The sequence below is a fragment of the Lissotriton vulgaris genome, chromosome 1_1 (assembly GCF_964263255.1).
Source record: "Lissotriton vulgaris chromosome 1_1, aLisVul1.2, whole genome shotgun sequence".
NCBI lineage: Eukaryota > Metazoa > Chordata > Amphibia > Caudata > Salamandridae > Lissotriton > Lissotriton vulgaris.
Window position 1 is genome coordinate 959,781,069 of NC_141685.1, and position 16,420 is coordinate 959,797,488.

The 16,420-nt window shown below is 46.9% G+C and overlaps 1 pseudogene; it reads right to left on the reverse strand.

Annotated features, from left to right (window-relative positions):
• Window positions 1-6,656: 6,656 nt before the first annotated feature.
• The window catches only part of LOC147748288 (small ribosomal subunit protein uS2 pseudogene), a 52,740-nt pseudogene continuing 42,976 nt past the window's right edge, over window positions 6,657-16,420 (reverse strand).

Consider the following 16,420-nt stretch of genomic DNA (forward strand, 5'->3'; position numbering starts at 1 on the left):
CTATGGAGATTTCCATTGGTTCGGTTACTGGAGTACTTATTATTTGATTTGAGACGCCCACTACTTGGATCGCTTCTCCCGAGAGGGGTAGGTTAGGAACATCCACTGTTCTTACAGTAGATCTGGTAGCACCAGTGTCCAACAGAAAGGTGACATCTTTTCCTTCAACCTTTCCTTCAATGTATGGTCCAGTCTGGTCTACCGGCAAGGAGGCGCCAAGTACGCACTCCTCATCCTCCCCTCTCAGGCCCCGTCAATCTTGATCTTCACAGAAGAAGGTATCATTTAACAAATATTGTGGAATGACTGCGTTTCTTTCATTCTCGACTTCCCATGCTTCCGCCCTTTCATTCTGCTGACCCTGATTCTTAAAATTCTGTCTAGGAGCGCGAGGTACGGGGGGTAATTTTACCTGTTGCTGGTTCTTCCTCGTCCCCTCTTTCTGCACCTGTGGGGTTAAACCATTTACAGGGGCATTACCGGCCTGCAGGTGTGGACACTCGTCTCTCCAATGCCCCATCTGGCCGCACCCATGGCACGGGAATTTCTTCATGGCCTCTTCCCTACTCATTTTAGTGCGGGGCTTCCCTCCTCCCCCAGCAGTGGCATTCGGTGTGGTTTTATTAGAATTCAAGTTACTTAACTGTTGTTCTTGTTGTTCAGCCAATTTCACCTGTGCCCACATTACCTTCTCCTTGAGGGCCTTCCTTTTGTTTTCGATTTCATCTTCGCAGTATTTTGCATATTTCAAGACATCATCTATTGGTTTTCCCTGCCAACTGATTTTATTGTCTCTAATCCATTGGGAAATTTCGGGCCTTAATCCTAGCACAAATCTGTAACTGAAATGTGTCATGTCTTTCATGTCCACATTGTCGATACCGCTGTATGTTTTAAACACTTGCAGTAGCCTTTCATAATAGGAGTGAACAGTTTCATCACGTTCTTGGGTGGTTCTATCTATTCGGGTCCAGTCTGTTTCCTTTGCGGGAACCTTTTTCTTGAGATATTGTATGACTTGTTCATACTTCCTCATCACTTCAGGTGCAGGCGCACCTGTTTTCTCATCTCTGGGAAATTCCTCACTGGGCCAATCAATTTCAATTTTACAGTCGGTCCACAGATCTACAGGGACCACAATGTCGAAAAACCCATCCAGGTCTTTCAGCAGACATTTCTGAACTTTTATGAAGCGTTCTACCTGCCTGTACCAATCAACAGGCTTCTCCCGTAATTTCGGGAAGTCATTTGTAAATGACACAATATCCTGTCGGGACCAAGGGACATGGACATATTTTCCTCCCGGGACCTCCCTCATGGGGCACAATTTTTCTGTTGGTGTTACTTCCTTTAATACGAATTCTGAAGTTACTGACCCAGCCCTGCTGCTTTCCTTTTTCTTTGCCCACCGGGTCCTCCACTTCCCCACCTCGCCCCACTTCTGCAGGAGTTTCAACAATTCTTTTACTTGGATCTGTTTTCCCATCACATTCAGGCTTTCTAAATCTTTGTCTGAGAAATCCACTCTGTAAGGTTTCTGAAGAATTTTGGAGCGACTAACATCAATTCCCATTTCTTCTGCTGTATCCATTATCTTTTCATGGAGCAACCTAGCACTCCGGGTAAGATTTTTACTGATAAACAGTAACTCTTCTTCATTATACGAGCTTAGGCGCTCAACTCCTACGTTCCCAGCCATCATTTCTTCTATTTCTATTCTCAATTTATATATTTCCAATGCTCTGGGTTGGGGAGTGACCTCTTTCTCTAGCTCCTTTGTCCATTTGTCCAATTCTTCTGGGGAAACCAAGGTGGCACTCTTAATCCCAGTTGCACTTTCAATCAACACTTCCTTTTGTCTGGGCTGACTTTTTGTCCCTATTATACTAGCCCTCGATTCTCTAATGGGCAGATCCATCAGAACCACAGATTCACACTCACTCTCTTGATCCTCATCTATGAATACCTCCTTCCTCGGGGTCGGGATGCTAGAAGTAGGCAGCATTGAGGTGACAACAGGAGGATGGGGACTAGTCATGTCATTTCTATACAGTGGAATAGCTGGACCAATAGTTACTGGAATAGTCAAGGAATCAGGATGGGGATGCATCTGGGCAATGGTTCGAACTAATTCATCTCGCTGTTTAGACAGGGCCTCTCTCTCTTTTTCTCCTAATACCTTTCCGGCAGATTTGTCATGCAATACTTGAGTTACTAAGGACGGATAAATATTCGGAGCTGTCGGAGTGACCAATCGAGGTGGATCTTCTCCGAATGGCTGATAATTCGGGACTGTGGATTTAGGTCTGCAAAACCCGTCCCTTTCACTGGTTTTACTGTCTGTCCCTGTTCCATCTGTATTACTGTCCCTCCTACATCTGGGATAATTTGTAAAGGGATTTCGAGAGGGCACAGGTTCTGAGTCTGCATCATAGGGAGGTGGATTTTTCATTAGCAAATCTTCCAAGTGTTCATCATCTAAGTCCCCCATAGGTGCTAGGTGATGGGTCTTTTCTTTGCATTTTCCTTTCCTTTCTTCCAACACCCCCATCATAGGGAATAGTCCTTCAGTTAACATAGATTGCCTCCACTGTTTCATTTTCTGCTCTTTGGTTGGAGTTGGAAGCTTGGGATACCATTTACTCACTCCCTTATCCATCCGGGGTTTATCTCGCTCTGCAGCCTCAATCTCCCATTCCTCCAGAGCTTCGTACTGGGTCAACCTAGGTCTAGGGTGTAATTCATTCATACGGGTCCTTAAGTTAAACAGGATCCGACCATTAAAGGTACCTTCAACAGGGAATGCTAGAACTCCGTCATCTACAGTATATTTTGCCCAATTTTCTAACCAGACACAAGTGTGATACCCTTTATCAAACATCATGAAAGAAGCAGGAGTATTCGGCGGGGGAATGAGCACACCTTCCCTCGTCCTAATGGGCTTGTCGGGTTTGAAGAAATTCTTTACCTTGTCAGTAAATGACATTTTCCTCTTTATTCCATACATCATGTGTGGTCTACCTCGTCTAAGCTGATCCTTATAAAATCCTAGGTATTTGGGATGAGGTATAAAATCTGGATACCACATATAATCTTCGGGACTCTCTTCGAACTCGGCTTGATTAATTTTGTTTACCTTTGTACTTCCAATGCTAGCGCGACTTTTATTTCACAATACCCAATCAGGTCTGTGAATACAGAAATTCTTAACCAATGGGTGCGCGGCCTTTCACGAGAACAAGTCTCACGCTCCGGCACTCACCCCTCCTTCACAAGTTCAGCTTCACTACACACCCGCTGTCTTGACCAATACCAGCGCGGCACGGAGTGACGTCAGAGCAGCTCTCCGACTGACTCCCTCCTTCACAAGGTAACGGAAACTTTTAACTTTTCCTAAAGTGCAAATGTAAAACTTAGTTACTAACACACAACGTCTGCCACTATGTCTGAGTGTTCTAAAGAGATAGAAAAACTTCCTTTCACTGCAAGTAAACCACTTCTGTCTACTTCTCATTCACTCTGGGTAGACTTCTTTGCCTAACCTCACACTCGAGTAATATAGAACCCGTTATTCTTCCGACTCATCCACTTTCGTCAGGGATATGTACTGAGCCGGGATTTCACCAGTGAACTATTTTACTTACCAGTCAAGCCTCGGAGACCCTACTACTCCTTTCCGTATGCGACCCTTACTAGGTGATATCGCAATGAACGTTTTATACCGGACTCGTAGCTATCAATTATTCAGATATAACAAAGATCCTAATTAGTGCTTCCAGTTATTCTTTTAACCCTGCACTAATGATTCAGACCCTAGTGACTTCAACAGCTAACCGGATTCTGCTCACCGTTAGCTAAAATACTTCCCCGGGGATTCGGACTACACTGAACACTTACAAACAATCCTGGGTTAATTCAACATGTAATATCTATAGCAAAAATGCAAAAAAATCATATACTTTTACACATAAATCCTTAAAATATTTCAAAATATTTCAAACAATATAGTAGAAAATCAGCAGCACATTTTATATTCACGGTTTGTTTCTTAATTTCCCTGTCTACCTAATCTAACTAGTCCAAACCATCCTCTGGCTGCCAGAAATTACTGATAGAGCGCGCAGTTCACCCGGGTCACCAATTTCTTACACGCACTGGGCCCTGGCGTGTATTCAATTTCAATTAGTGATTCCCGTGAACCGGGTGAAATCCTGGCACGCTTCTATGAGTAATAAATAGTTCAGGATAACCTCTGCTTACCATGTACCTGACTTACCACAGATACAAATTAACGACGGACCTAGAGCTATCAGGGAAAATAGTAGACAGGAACCTAAAACATTTCTTTACGGCAGTACATACTTATTCACTTTCTGTAAAATGACCACAGACACCTGATGAAGTTTAACACTTTATATGAAGATTCAAAGAGAAGATGCCAAGATAATAAGCGATATGCAGAATAATATGTCAAACATCAATATCAACACCAATAGGTAACTTTGCACAAAAAATATGACCATTAGGATATATGGGAAGACTAGAGGTAGGGTTTAGAACAGAACTAGTCACTGCAATTATATACTAAGACAAGAGTTATGAATGGACCTAAAAACATGTACTTATCCTTATCACTTTAGACTATTCTTGCTAAGTTCACTGCAATCCACTAAAGGAAAGGGAAAAATGGGAACAAGCTATTACTTATAATAGAATCAATGAGCTCCTAAAGGAGGGGGGGGGGGAGAGAAGGAACCAACTAAATCAGACACATATACTTGATGTTTCAACGGCAATAGAGCAAAATCACAGGTAAAAATGCTTTAATAGATTATACGAGGGAGAGAAAGAAAGAGAGAGAGATAGAGATACGCAAACCCACAATCAATATTTACCTAATTCAGATTGAAGACCAACCCTGGCCACGGGTCAGTTGGGAAGACGGGGACAGGGACCCTCGGAAAAGGAACACCAGATGCGAAAAGGTACAACCCACGGACAGATCAGGACAGGATACCCCTCAGGTTCGGGTCAAAGGACTGGGCCTCCCAGGGTACGACCAACACCCACAGCTTCGGACAGCAACGCCTGCGTTACCCCCTTCTGCAAGTAATCCGCCAGAAACCCCGATTGGATTTTCGAATTTCCCAGCAAAGTGCTTCGCCAGCACTTAGGATTTTCCACCCCTTAGGAGTTTGTGGAAAGTATGGACAAAGTGCTCCGCAGCACTTTCAGATTGAGCACCTATTGAGATCGTAGGGTCAGTGACAGGTCTGCTACTCGGACAAGTCGGACAATTTTCCTAAGCTAAACTAGGGTAGTTATACAGTTTTGGGGACCCTCAGACCACCCACTAATGTTGCAAGTGACAGCTTCTCATATTATGATTGGTCAAGAGAGGTGGTGCGATCATTACCACCTCCTAAATTCAGCTTTCTCATATTTAATATTCAGATTTGCACACCCGCCCCCCGGGTTCACTTTCCCAGGCATAGGAATACAGAATACAATACAAGAGTACAGTATATAGCAACAGTGTATGACAGTTCAAGGTACAATCTTGCATCTTCGGGATGGGTTCCCAGGCGCATTGTGCTTCAGGAGCCAGCTGGCTAGTGTTAGCTTCTGCGCAGTTAGGACTTTCCCTGGTCAGCTGACAGGGTTCAGAGGAGCCTCAGTATGGCGTTGCTCACGTATGCCCCAACCCACAAAGACGCGGTACATGAAAAGTAAGCGAGAACAAATTAAAATCACATCCAAATGATTACTCTGTATACCATGATAGAACATTAACCAACCCTTACTTTATAATGACTATAGCATTATGGTTTAGTGCGAAAGGACAGATAGGCTAAAGCAGCGGTAGCAAGCAGAAAGCGTGGTGAGAGACAAGCGGCCATTTTTGCAACAGTGCGCATGAGCACAAAACTCCCTCCAGAATGCGAGTGCGTCACATCACATGGGTATGACCGACGCATGCGCAGACTGAATTTCGGCGAAGCAGCCATTTTCCTTAATGCAAGCTTCGTTAATATGAAAAAGACATACAAGCAAGCATCCGGGGACACCCGCGTGTTTGGGAAAACGTACAATAAACGACAAACAATGATTTTAGTAGTATTATACATTTGGCGAGGTTCTTGCACTGGGCAAGGCGCTTCACGTGCGAATCCTTGCTCCATCAGAAGCATGTACATAATTTGTAGTAGTATAAAGTAATCTCACTTTATTTCAGCAGGAGTACTAATAACCAACCTCTTATGGTAGTGTCATGGCTATGAGACCATTAAAGTGCTTTGTTGTGGTCGATGTTGCATATTCATCTGCAGACTATTGCTGATGTCCTGTATCGCCATTTCTGTCTATAGGCAAGTGAAAATAGTGCTGCTTCGGTTTCGGTCAGCTAAAGGATCCTGGTCAGTTGATTAAGGCCTTATTTAGAGCTTGGGTATACTCCTTCGCAAGTGTGGCAGATAGCACAAGTTCACTGCAGCCTATGAAACTTGCAATATGGAAGCCAGGAAATCCATCAGGCTTTGATGGAGTATCCCTTCTGCCAAACTTTTAAGAATGCCCAAAGTCTTTTCAGAGAAATTGTATTTTTATAAGTTCAAAAGTTTATTTTCAGAACTGATGTTATGGCCAGGAATAGACATTTAGGACCATTCATTGGGTGCTCCAACCCACTCTGTGGCCTGGGCAGTAGGTCCTGCAGTCAACTCTTCGGTGGTGGCAGGCTGAGCACTCCAGTCATCTTGAGGTGCTATTGGGATAATGGCGATGTCTGCACACTCGGCAGGGAACTGCTGGATGGGCACAGAGGGCATCTTCACTCCTTCGGACCAGTCAACCACCTCGGGCTGGGGAAAATCAGATACGGGTGCGGTCCATTTTCCCTGGAACTCCTCCTTCGTGATGGCCTTTTCTGCTGCTGCCTGTTCGCCCTTTTCAATCTCCTACGGGTCACGGTAGAGGTACAGATCATGCATCACTTCCCACTGGTGCTCACTGCAGTTAGTGCATCACATGCGCAGCACTTCACGCGCAAGCATTCACCACATCAGACCAACAGAGTGGGCTCCCTTGCTGTTGCAGGAGATTGCGATGTCAACATAGCACAGGGGCGAATCCGTGTTGCATAGAGAGATGGTGGAGATATTGACATAGGAGTCCTCAGTGAGCGGCAGGTGGTCAGCTCACGGATCAGTCTCCACCAGGAGGTGCAGTTCTGTAGTAGGGGATCTCTGTGTATAGTCATAATCTAGTGAATAGTCCCACTCATGTGCGTGGACCCCGGCAATTAAAAATAATCTCTTAAGTTGTCAAAAAATTGCAGAACTGCAAAGACACTTAAGAGAGAATTTAAAGACAAATAATGCAGCCTATATCCACAGGTAGGCGTTCCTGTTTTCAGTTTCTATTCTTGGTAAATTCTGGTGGTGTTTTTTCAGTGTTTTCCAGTGATTTCAATACCTCAAAAAAACAGTGCTTTTCAGTGGTTACTCATTTTCGCGCCAAAAAAACCAACTGAAACAGTGTTTTACCGGTGTTTATGGAACTCTTTGCTTTTATTATTGCTTGCTTTCTTCATTGATGCATGGTATATAGACAGTCTATGTACAGTGTATATGAGGTCCAAATACATTTTGACAAGTCGAAAGTTAAGTCAGCACTTTCAGAAATTTGCCTGAAAAGGGAGGCTTTGTGCAAGGCACACCTCTTGAACTGCGGAGTACAGAGAGAACTTTTTGGAAATGAGAGATTTCTGGCGGTGTTGGGCGTTGTAGGCACGCAGGCAGTTCTCATAGTTCATTTAGAATCAATGTGTTGTCATTTGAAGAAAGTGAGAGCTTGACATGTGTTTGGTTTTGGGCACTCCTCACAAATCATGTAGCATGATGGCACAGCTCTGAGTAAAGCTAGGCTGGATTTCACTGCTATTTTTACCCCCTCAGATTTATATAGTGCTAACTTGACCAGAAGGTATTGAAGCGCTTCACATGAGCACCTGTTGGGTTACACAAGGGCACATTCATTTTTGTTAGGGATGGGTGGATTATGTGATTTGCCCAGAATCACAGGATGTTGAGCGTCATTGCCGAGACTCTAACCCTGTTCGCCAGATTTGAGGTCCACGGCCCTAACCATTACACTACATCCTCTCCTGCTGTTATTTTCAAGGTTTATGGAAGAGTCTATGCTTTAAGTGTTTGAGTTTGTGAAGTTGAAATCTTGCCATTGCAGCATCACACTGATTACAAAAACATGTTTTGTAAAAGAATGATAACTGGTTTGCTCAAACAAGTCACCATTACCGAATTTTAAACTAGATAGACCTGTGGTTTTGGAGCCGTGAGAGAATGCCTTCCTGAACTAACAACATACTTTGAATGGTTACAAGTGAATTAGCTCAAGTAGTAAATAAAGATGGAAACGTACCCCTGTACTTGTTATGTAGACACAAGGCTAAAAAAAAAGATGCTCTCAAAGAGAGAGTAGGCGGTCAGCTATTTGAAGGGGAGGGTGTCTTGACGAATTCTACCAAGTAACAAGACCTGGTTTACAGTTTTATCGAATCTAGATGTCCTGCGTCTGTCGATGCACCAGTTACAGACACCAAACTGGTCTTGGGCGGTCAAAATATTGTCTTTTTTGTTTGGTTTTGACAAAACAATATTTTTTCTTTTAGCAAAACAATCATTTTCATAATAAAGTTGGTGGTGAATATACTGTAGCTTTTGGATTTGACTGAGTGTGTTATTGACAGTTACGCAGACGTTTTTGTGTAGCGACTTTTAATTGACTAATATTGGCTCTGTGTTCTTTACATGGAGAGGCGCCTATGGGCAAAAGAAAATAACGGGAGAGGGAGAAAATATGTTGTCTTATATCTTAATTAAATGTCACGGTCATTTTAGTTTAGTATGTGTATCGCAGACAGTCTTGCCGTTTTAGAGAGGAATTATTTTCTTTTTATGGGCCTGTATATTAAATGCAACTCTTTTCAACTAGGTGAAGTTTTAAGGGTTTCATTTTTTTTTGGTGCATTTTCCACCATTTACTCTTATTATCAAAAATAGTTGATTCTTCTTCCAAAAACGGACAGAGGGTGTGGGTAAAGTACAGACTCAACATATACATCACATTGTTATTCTTCCTATGGCTTTAACCCTCCCTCCCACCAGAAACAAAATAAAACTACCGGACCACATTCACAGAAATGACACCAGGGTATACTACAAAACAGAAGGTGGTGCCATCCCATCTGTATCCTAATATTTCACCTGCAGTTTATAGAGGACACTAGTAACCATCCATGTACATGCTTTGTGCTAAATCAAAACACTGTTACGTTTTCAGTGTTCCTGGGCACAGGGAAACAAATCATTTTCAAAGAGAAAGGGTGGTGGTGCACAGACTCACACATTTTGGGTTCTTAGGTCTGGCGCACTAGAGATCCCAAAAAGACTGTCAAATGCACTTCGAATGATTGAGGCATAGGAACTTACCTTTGGGGATTTGAGAAACTGCTTCCAAATGCATGCATCAAGCATGGAGACTACTGCTGCATGGGGCGTCGCTGCCGGGGCTGCCCTCGGGGCCCGGTGCTCTCTGCCTGACTGCATTTCTTCTGCCCCTGGATCCCCTCGGTGCAGCAGCGTCTGCAATGTACCCGGTTAATGCCACTGCTCTCTACATTTCCGCAAGCCATCTGGTGCTCCATTATCAGCCCGGGGACCCGAGGCACTTTTCTGACATCAACAAACTACTGCCCTTCTTCCGACTGTCTCTAGCCTGCTGTTTATAGTAGTGCTGGAGATGATATCAAAACCGAAGAGCTTTTTGGCATGCAAAGTGTCTGTAATGCAGTCTCAGCCAGTGACTTTTGCACAGAGGATATGGACATTTGTGCTTTTGATGATGATTTAAAGTCTGGCGACTTTTTGTTGATTAGTGTGGAGGAAGTGCTCTGCAGTTTGGAAAACGTTTCAAGGGTTTCTTTTAACTTTCTAAAGAAACAAAGTTTGCTTCTCTTTGGGGTTTACCGGCAGCCAGGTCACGGGGTTTCTGTTGCCCTGCCACTTATTTTGACACACACGCTGAGTTTTCTGCCTCCAAGCCACCTCTTGTGGAAAGTCACTGGAGGCAGGCAGCGCGTTCCCCATATCAAAACGGTTATGAAAAAACAAATACATTAGGTAAGCACCCAGCCGTCCATTGCTAATCACCGAGCAAGCTGTGTGGAATATTCAAGGAGGGATGATGTGGATCCGGGCACAAGCTATTTAACCCCACCTGCCCACCGTGTCTCATAATGGGAATACTGCACGCGCCTTGGAAGTATATTTATTTTAATGTCAAACAACATGATTGATTGCGCAATGGCTGTATCAACATGAGAGCATGCCTCTCTCCTGTGGCATGATTGTGCGTGTTCAACATTTAAATAAAGTGGGGACGTTTTGCTAATTTTGCATCCAATCTAGTGGCACACATTGAAAAATAGATCCCCTACCATCTGGTTTTTGCTCGAGATTGTTGTTGCACACCCCTATCCTTTTTATTTTCTTAAATCGTTCAACAACACTGGTTAAATAAAAGTAACGCATCAGGAAAGCTAAACGGGTCAAGGGTTTCTTTCTGTCTGAAGATTTGCGCCGTGTTTTCAAAATGCAATCTTGCTCACTATTAATGTATTACAACACATATAACTACACACAAAATAAAGTGCTTAATCAAAAAGGAGGAATTCTAGTAAAAAGTGATTATTAGACATTGGCTTTGGCATGCCTCCAGCCACCTCTTGTGGAAAGTCACTGGAGGCTGCAGACAAAGCCTCATTAACAAGTAAGTGGTCTTAATGAGCTGTGAAGTACTCGGGTGCGGCTGGCAGACCAAAAACGTGTCTTTGTGTGTGCCCTGGAGGCTGCTCAGCCCGGGCTGACACACTACGGGGGGGGGGAGGGGGGGGAGGTGGGAGGGGGGACGGGACTGAAGCCGGTTTGAGCTCAATATGTGTCTGCTTCCCAGCTTCCTGGTGCAGGGCCGGCTGCCAGACATGTGACAACACCGCAAGATGTTTATGCGCTCTGAGAAGGGGCGACAGAACAAAGCCTCATTAAATGAATGGTCTTTTTAAAGACGTGAGAAGTACTCTGGTGCGGCCGAAGTAAAACAGACGGCAGAGCACAACAGCTGATCTCCGCCCACGCCAGCTATGAAAATCAGTGACACTCGGTTGAAACCGGGTCACCTGATTTTCATCCGGATGTGTGTTGTTGAGGAGACTCGGTTTTAACCGAATTCCGGACAGGCTATCCACAGGCTACACTGTCCAGTACTTCAACTAGAAATTCCACCAAAAACACCAGACATACAACACAGCCTGCCCAGTTTCCTCACAGAGAAACTTGCCTCTACCAGTAAAAACCTCTGTAATGATAGAGAGGAAGGCCTGGACAGACAAGCCCCATAGGCTGTCATTATGTGGCTTAAATAGGATACTGTGCCTTTAAGAGAACTTTTAAGAACTTCTCCCAGTATCCCAGAATGCACAGCAGGTCCCATTTACTTTCAGTTCTTTTTTCCGGCTCCTGCTAACAGGACCCTGGTGCATTGAGCTCTCCCTTTTTCAAGGATTTATTGGATTTTTGTGCACTTTGTGATTTAAAAGTGTTTTCAGTTTGTGTCTTGGTGCTTTCCCTTCACTCCTGTGTGTTTGTTCAGGCTTTTTAGGGCTCTAAAATGCCTGCTCTTTTCGACAAATGCCCAGCATGTGGGAGGAAGAAGGCCAAGACTGATCCACACGACGTCTGCATCATCTGCCTTCCTGAAGCACATGTCCCTGAAGAGTGTGACATCTGCAAGAACCTTTCTGCCATGACTCTGAGGGAAAGGCTGAAGATTAGGCTCCAAGGCCTAGAGGACAGACAACTGCAGGCTGCAGGTGGGTCTGGGCAGACCGGGAAGGCTCCCTCTGCCTCTCCGGGTCGAGACGACGGGAAAGATCAACGTCGAAGGGCCGGAGTAGGCCTCCGTCAAAATCCCAGTCGACGGCCTCTTCGTCGCTGACGTCAGCGTCGAGCCATCGACGTCGAAGAAGGCATGACAGGCTTCGGCGCTCGCCGTCGAGGCGACACCGCCGTTCACCGGCGAGAAGACGATCGGCGTCGAGAAGACGTTCGGCGTCAAAACGACGATCGACGTCAAGGGGAACCTCGCCGTCGAGGTCCTCGAAGGAGCGGTCGGCGTCGAGGAAGAGCCGACGTTCGTCGTCGAGGTCTGAACGTTCGACTTCGCGGAGGCGGCGTTCGGCGTCGAGGAAGAAGCGTTCGACGTTGCGGAGGCGGCGATTGACGCCGGAGTCGCGGAGACGACATTCGACGCCGCAGACACGACGCTCGGCGTCGAGGAGGAAGAGATCAGCATCTAGGAGTTGTTCCAACTCTCCTAAGAGGCGCAGAAGGAGTTCTGGTGCCTGAAGTCACGCTGGTTCTGGTGGAGGGCTCCGGAGACGGCGAACGCCTGCTGGAGGGGCTGGTTCACAGTCCCCTCCCCCGAAGAAGTCACCGGGCTCGATGTACATAATGGTTTATACACCACCTCGGCCAAAGACCTGCCCCTGTTCCTAAGGAGGATCCTCCCATCAAACCTCCACTTCCGCCACTACCTCCCTCAGGACAACCACCACCACTTCCGCCTTGTGGGCCCGTCCCTCAGTCGGAGATACCTCCCGTTCCTCCGCCAAGATCGGCGTCACTGCCTCCCCTTCCAACACCACCTAAGGGGACGCCAAAACCGAAACCCCAGGATAAGCCACGGAGAACACCTCCACGGAAACCTGCGGAACGTCCACGGACTGGGAGGTTGCGTTCTCGTTCCAGGAGGAGGGAAAGATCACGCAACAGGGTCTCGTTCCCTGACGAGGTCCTCAGAGACCAGGGACTACTCCCCAAATCTGTCGGGGTCACCAGAGACGAGAGTATCACAGGTGGACGATCTGGTGTCCTTTCACGACGTCCTGTTAAGGGGTGCAGCTAAGTTGGGCATCTCGTTGACGGTGCCCACTCCCAAGACGTCGGTAATTTTCGAGACGCTGCACCAAAAACATCTGTCTCGACCATTACTGCCACTGGTGCCGGACCTTTTTCTCACCCCGGCGGTGACTAAGGCGGCCCCCTCGAGACTACAGAAAAAGTACCGGGCTCCCGATTCGGATCCGGCCTTTTTAAGAGTGGAACCCCCTCCAGACTCTGTGATAGTGACGGCGGCTCGTAAACAACATGCCACCACTCCGTCATCCACGGTCCCACCAGATAAAGAATCTAGGTGGATGGATTCTGCTGGGAGGAAGGTTTGTGGAACGTCGGCTACGTCTATGAAGGCGGCGAGCGCTACGGCCCTGTTGGGGCGCTACGACCGCGCACTCTGGGAATCCCTCCAGCAGTTTGTGGAACACCTGCCTCGTGACAAAAGGGAAGATTTCCAGGAGGTGTTAAACGAGGGGATGTTGGTGGCGAATCAGGTCATCAGTGCTGCGGCCGATTCTTCTCTCCTGGCGGCGCATGGCTTCTATAATACAAAAAAGAGTAACTGTGGGTCAACTATGTGTCAAAATGTGTCTAGATGACTGAGTGTGTGCTTAGTGTGTTAGAGAAGCACACAACAAGATATCGCACTGTATGGGAAGATATCCATCAGTTACTCGCCCTTTACTGCCTTTCATCATTTGAACCACTTCCCAGAGTGGAGAGTCTTAGTTGTTGCCACCTTCTATGGGAAGGGTTGCTGTTGTAAAGCAGAGGACCTAGAGGGAAGTTCTATTAGTAACTGAGGAGCAGTGCAAAAAAGAAGAATGGTGAAAAACCAAAAGGGGGAAGAATGTGCTCTATGATAAGATTGAATAATGAAAGCAAAACTATTTTATTCTGGTGCCGTTCATTTCCAAAGCTAAAAATAATTCAGTGCAAAGTTGCCAGTGATTAACCCTAATAGTCACTGGCCCAATATGATAGTCGACATGTTTCTGCTGTAAATTAAAGATCACTAAGTATCTCCCGCTTCTTCAGGACCTATAACATTTGCTACTGCTAGATGGTGCGATATATAAAAAAAAGGGATATATGATACAGATATCACCTGATCAAACCTGGTAGTCCTCCTCTAGGGTAAGAGGAACGTGCCACTCCTCGCCTGGCAACAGCTCAGGAAGATAGTGCACTGCTCTGCCCGTCGGTACACTCTGCAGCCATCTGGGCTGTATGGGGAGGATAGCTTCTGCCATGGGATTAACCAGAGACGACACTCTTGGCTCCGCCTCACGTCGTTAAAACCTGACGCCCAACAGAGGGTTGCCAATTTGCCATTCTCTGGCGAAACTCTGTTCGGGAAACATGCGGATGACGAAATGGCCCGCATGAAGGCTGAGGCTGAGACACTCACGGCTGTAGGCCTGGAGAAGCCCAAAGAGACTAAGAAGTCATACCGACCGTTCCAGAGGCAGTTCGGCGGACAGGGTAGAGGGCGTGGCCAACCTTCGGGACAGCAGCAACAACAACAACAGCAGTTCCGAAGGCCGTTCCAGAAGCGCCAGAAAGGCAGAGGAGGCCAACAGTCGGCAACAGCGACCAAAGGCCCGGCCGGGTCTAGGCCCTGAGCGCTTACTTCCCCTACATCCGTTACCCACTCCGGTGGGGGGAAGCGTTCAATTTTTTCTGGCAGAGTGGAGAAAAATTACTCAGGACAAGTGGGTGCTGAATATTGTTTGCAATGGATACAGTCTTCGGTTCACCAGCCCGCCTCCAGCAATTCCGCCGTTCAGCTTGCAGTTTCAACTGCGCGAGCTTCAGGCGGAGGCAGATATCCTGTTAAGGAAAAGGGCGATAGAAGACGTTCCGCTGTCTCAGAGAGGAAGAGGTCTGTACTCCCGGTTCTTCCTCGTTCGCAAGAAGGACAAGAACGAGTTCAGGCCCATTCTAGACTTAAGGCAGGCAAACAAGTGGATTCGCAGAGAAAAGTTTTGCATGCTGTCGTTGCATCAGATTTATCCTCAGTTGCAACAGGGACACTGCTATGTGCTATAGACCTACAGGAGCGTACTTCCATGTGCCCATTGCACACAAACACAGGAAGTTCCTGCGATTCCAAGTCGGCGCCAATCATTATCAATACACAGTACTCCCATTCAGACTGAAGTCTGCACCAAGAACATTCTCGAAATGCATGGCGGTGGTAGCAGCACACCTGAGGAAGAACAAGGTGTTCGTCTACCCGTACCTGGACGATTGGTTGATCAAGGCCTCCTCCTTCTCGGAAGCTCGAGCACACTTCCAGAAGACGTGCGTTCTCTTGAACAAGCTGGGGTTGCACATCAACATGTCCAAGTCTGTCCCGACTCCGGCCCAATGCATACAGTACTTGGGAGCCTCCATCAATACGCTGTCAGCAAGCGTGTCTCCTTCGGAGGAGCGACGCTTATCACTCCTTCGGAAGGCTCAGGCTCTTTTGACCACTCCATCTACAACAGTGAGGACGGTGTCTTCTCTACTGGGATCGATGGCCTCTTGTATCTTCCTAACGCCACACGCACGACTGCACATGAGACCGTTGCAAGAGTGCTTGGAGGACCAGTGGGATCAGAGGAAAGGATCTTGGGATGACAAGATACGACTGTCTTTGCATGCTCTTCAGTCTCTGAAGTGGTGGTGTTCGGTGGAGAATCTCCTCAGAGGGGTTCCCTTCCACAAGGACATTCCCACGCAGACCGTCGTGACGGATGCTTCCCTCCACGGCTGGGGGGCGCATTCCCGAGCCCTACAGATTCAAGGAACGTGGTCCCCGATGGAGTCCACGTAGAACATCAATTTCCTGGAACTCAGAGCTGTTCACTTGGCACTGAAGGCCTTTCATCCGTCCTTCCAGACCAACTCTCTGCTTGTACAGAAGGACAATACGACCACGATGTATTACCTCAACAAGCAGGGGGGTTCGAGATCACGCACTCTGTCGCAGGAGGCGCAGGCGATCTGGCACTGGCTTCTGGCCAGAGGACTGACGATAACGGCTACCCATCTGCCAGGTGTGCAGAATGTTCAGGCGGACGAACTGAGCAGACTGATTCAGGAAAACCACGAATGGGTCATAAATGACGAAGTACTAGGAGAAGTCTTCGCAAGGTGGGGGACTCCATACGTAGATCTGTTCGCCACCGCCGAAAACAGCAAATGCCGAGACTTCGCCTCCAGGTACTACCAGCAGGGGACGCTGGGGAATGCGCTATGGATCGACTGGTCGAACAGCTTTCTGTACGCTTTTCCACCCATTCCCCTGATTCCGGCGGTACTCATCAAGTTGGCCCAGTCCAGGGCGAGGATGATACTCATTGCCCCGGAATGGCCCAGGCAGTGGTGGTTCACGCACC